This window comes from Rhynchophorus ferrugineus, unplaced genomic scaffold (assembly GCF_030347505.1).
Source record: "Rhynchophorus ferrugineus isolate W39M unplaced genomic scaffold, kcgeb_rfMv2 rfM4, whole genome shotgun sequence".
Taxonomy (NCBI): Eukaryota; Metazoa; Arthropoda; class Insecta; order Coleoptera; family Curculionidae; genus Rhynchophorus; species Rhynchophorus ferrugineus.
Genome location: NW_027472583.1, coordinates 24399954 through 24404944, shown reverse-complemented (window position 1 = coordinate 24404944; position 4991 = coordinate 24399954).

Genomic DNA, 4991 nt, shown 5'->3' with positions numbered 1-4991 from the left:
GAATTCATTGAGCGTTTTAAAGGGTTATTTAAATATGATTGTTGAACCATAAATAATATCCAAACTATCTTGATTAAATTAAAAAATTAAATAAACTTATCCCAACTTACAACAAAAGACGCATTAACTATCATAAATATCTTTCATATTAATCCAATCAGTTTGAGATTTTTAACATTATCAACGGACTTTAAAAAAAGGATACTTCGTAAGGTTACCAACACTCCTTAGATCTAGGAGGCATTATAGTGAAATTATACTACCGACTAATATCAAACTAATGAAATAATGACTAATAATTTGATCACTAAACCGTATAAACACCGAACGCACTATTCCATACAGACAAACTGAAAATGATGCCCAAAAAATAAACAAAAAACGTAGCATAGAGACGAAATAGACCAATCAAATACCTTGGCGGCTCTTGGCATAGCGATTAAAACAAGTAATATGTAGCGACCGCTACGACCCTTTAGGCCACTACGCATTCACCTACACCAAGTTCAAAGGTTGGCAACGCCGGAGGATTGGTACCATGCGGTTCCCGGCTATAACGGATCACCACGACGACGTCTCGCTTTCCTTTCTTTTCTCTACCCTCTTGTAACAGTACCCATTCCACAGCATTTCACTACAATACTTCCTTGACCTAACCCTATATCTTGTCCATTCTCCCGTCGACCACATGTATCAATTATAAATCGAAATAAACAAATATTTCTTCAACCAATGTTTTTAGTTCTCGTGCAAATTCCTTCCATAAAATCGTAGTGACTGATCGGACAAACAATCGCATCGACAGCAAGACATTTCGTCCGACCGACCAGACGAACATTCCTACAATTGGTGACCCCGACGTGATCGAAGTGCCTAACAGATAAACCAGCTCAACGTAAGCCACGCGACAGGTACCCGACACGTGAATGGAAAGGTAGCACTATGACCGGAACCCATCAACACCACATGGTCGACGTTATTCCATGAAACTAGCCTGATGGACGAAAACCACAGAAGCCCATCATGAATAATATTAACACATGAACACGTTTGCATCACGAAACGGAACACGTAACACACTTATAGGTACCCTCAAACAAATCGGAACGCCCCAAGACGAACGACGTCCTACTACAACTTTCATGGCAGCTGATCTAAAACTCCTCGCTCAGGTTGGGATCCCCATCTCATAAGCAGTCCCTAGGCGATTCATTGGATAATTGCGGATGCACTCCGGAACCTGCACCACTTAGGGGTCCGTTCCACCGCAGCTCCACTAGGAAGGGATGATGTAACCACCGCTTCGACCCTTTAGGCCACCACGCATTCACCTACACCAAGTTCAAAGGTTGGTAACGCCGTTGGATTGGTACTATCCGGTTCCCGGCTATAAAAGACCACCACGACCACGTCTCGCCCTCCTTTCTTTTCTCTACCCCTTTGTAACAGTACCACTTCCACAGCGCTACCGTACTTTCTTTACCTAACCTAATATCCTGTCCATTCTTCCATCGACCATTTCTTCAACCAGTGATTTTAGTTCTCGTGCAAATTCCTTCCACAAAATCGTAGTGAGTGTTCGGACAAACAATTGCATCAACAGCCACACATTTCGATCGACAGACGAGACGAACATTCCCTACGAATATATATGTTCAAAGTAGTGACATCTAGATATTGAATGCCGAGAAACATTTCTCCAAAATGGCTTATTAAGTTAAATCTCTATTTTCCCTGTGATTATAGTTGCTAGATAATTGCATATCAAGTAAAAATCTGGTACTGAATCAAATTTCTTCCCATAGTATAAATATTCCGGCAACGTATAGGAGTGCCAGAATGAGTACGAATAAACAAAAGAGAAATAGTCATGTAAAACAATTACGTTTAACATGTATACAGTGTATGACGGACAGGAAATACAAGGAAAATATTTTTTCTACAAGTGACAGTTCGTACGGCGCTGCCATTTGCATGCCGTTTACGTTGGTTATATAACCTCGGTCAGCGCAACAGTGAAATATTAAAATTGTGCTTTTTTCGCCGTTGTTTTCCAGTTTAAATTTACCCATTTCGGGTTTGGTGTTCATCAATTTAATTTTTTTTCGGTTTTAGAGCCGGTCTCCGACCATTACCGAAGCTGATATTGCCGCAGAAATAAAATTCTTGTCAATCGCTGCGTGATTTATGTTCGGACGTCGTAAATAAATAAAGTAACGGGCATTTCTTGTTATGGTGTAATATCCTATTAATATTCAACGAATATGTGTTATATTTACTGATGATTTTACTGTTACAGTTTAATTAACTGTTTGTATAAAGATGTGCTAATAATTATATTAGCATCTACATCTACATTTAGATTCAACAACTATGTTATCATTTTAAAAGTTTATAGAACTTATATTTAATACATATTGTCATCATGACCATTGAGTTATTGCCACAGAATATTCTTCGTCCACCCAAAATTCGACATCGATACGAAAACATTTGTTGAATATAATACATAAATATTACAATTGATTTTTCATTAAATTGTTGAATTGTGTTTGAATTAAATTAACTGTTTGTTGCACTCTTTTCTTATTATACTATTTATAACTTTTACTTTGGGATGCACGCAGCCTTTTTCTCCTGTTTCATAATAAGGATATGCAGAATTTATTTGAACATTTTAATGAAAATTAAGCTCATTTGATATTTTTTAATTTATATTTTGAATTTAGAATTTAATACTCTTAGAGTTATATATTGTCTCAGAGTCTTAATAATCAATCAAGATTCATAAATCATTATAATATATATTATAATCTTAACAATCGTCAGTAAATAAGGATCGATTTTGGAATGGAATATATTGGGTGCTTGCGTATATCCTAATTATTTTATTACATTAAAGAGGAATTTATTGGAAACAGTATGTAATATTTCCAATAAAATAACCATTGCACGTTACTGAAATTTATAATGCAATATTTCTACATCAAACATCAAACAAACAATACTGTTTAAGTTTTGGTTTATTTTGACTCTGACATAGCAAAATATTAATTTCATATAAAATTAAACAAAAATAGCCTTATGAAATATAATTTATTTTAACTTTATAGTACATATAAAACATATATTATTGAAGGACCTAAACTACAATTAATTAAAAAGGCTACAATAGTTTGTAGGTAAGAGGTTCGTTTCTGTGTTTCCTTGTTAAGTAATTTTGATATCATTATATTGCTCATTGACTCCTTCTGTTACTCCCTGCGAACTCTACATTCTCCCTACATTCTCTCGTATTTTCCATATCTGCAAAACAACTAGTATTCATTACCTGCTCATAAATTCAAAACTCATGCTCATGTATATTCTGAATAATTTTACACATATGTATATGCATGAATCATTCTTACTCTAAAATACGATATATTAATTATAAACTCATAATTGGTTATTTTCTCTGTTATCTGTCGCCCCTCAACCCCTCACTGTCTATTGGTAATTGCCATCATTGGGTCATCTGCCCTCAACAAAGAAATTTCATTTGGTCTTTTCATTTTCATTAGCAGAATCACTATTCAAATCAATTACCAAATTACTAATTTCTAATCTATCGAACTCTTGTTCACAATTCCATAATTTGTCAATTTCTTCCTCTGTGCATCTGATGAAGTTTAACCAAACAGTAGATACTATTACAGACAATGCTCTTTCTACAGAGTCTCCTTCTTCAGACTTATTTCTAAAAAAATAAATTACATAAAACACAAACTTACAATATATATTAACCAGCTCCAGGAATAAAGTCATGCTTGTGTATGTGGATTTTTCCTATCCCATTTAAATAGTGGATTATAATTTTGTTTTATGAAGGACTTGTTGTATTCGTCCCGTATGAATATTGGTATTCGTCAGAAAGGTTAGGAATGCCAAAGATTTAGTTTTGAACGTTCAATAATTTTGTCTGTATACACTGAATAACATAATAATAATGTTAAAAAATAACAAGTAAACAAATTTCAAAACAATTAACTTAAACAGTTAGGTTAGGTTGTTTAACAGTTCTATGCATACATTTATTACCACTATAATATAATTGCCATTGTCTCTAAATAAGCTTGAAGATTATGAATTGTAGGAATTCTAGGACGCAGTTGACCACCTAGCCCTTTTCACAAGTTTTTATATAACGGAAAATGTCCAGGAGGAAAAAAAATGGCTGTCAAACTAGTCGACTAAAATTACATTTTAGCACCATGGTTGGGTAATCTGTGGAGTACTGTTTCTTGTGCACCATTCATATCGACACCGAAGTAGAATAGTCACGACAAGGTTTTTACTAGAGTTTCACTTTCATATGTTCAGATCAATGCAGCTTGGCCTAGCCTAGCACATCATTTTCAAATGCTGAAGAAGCGCGAATAAGGATTCCTGAATGTTGATTAGATTGTTATCAAACCCATATCATCTTACGACTCAGTATCGTTATGTTACTAGGAAGATGGGAAAAATTTGTAAAAAAGTTCGAAATTATTTTGTTTAATATATACGTATACCAATTTCTTTATAAATACATTTTTAAAGTTAAAAACGATCAGAACATATTGCAAGAACTTAATAACATAAACTTTTATTTTCGTTCTAGTTGCGGGTACAGTCGTAGTTTGTTTAACAAATTTGTAGTTCTGATTTTGTTTACTTTCGTGTTTGGAGCGGTTATTTGTTCGGTGAAATATATATTTGTGCCGTTATATGTGACCGATCATTTGCAGTTTGTACTTTAAACTATTTTTATTGTCCGAAATATTGAAACTCCAAGAATGAAACATGCACAATTGCCTATTACGGACGTTAAAATTCATTTTAACATTAAATAGTTACACCCAATTAATTCAATTCAATCAAAGTCCATTAGATTATTATTTTAATAAATGTAAAATAATATAAAATAATAATTTTTATTTTTATTGAATACGGGCCCCCAGGACAATTTC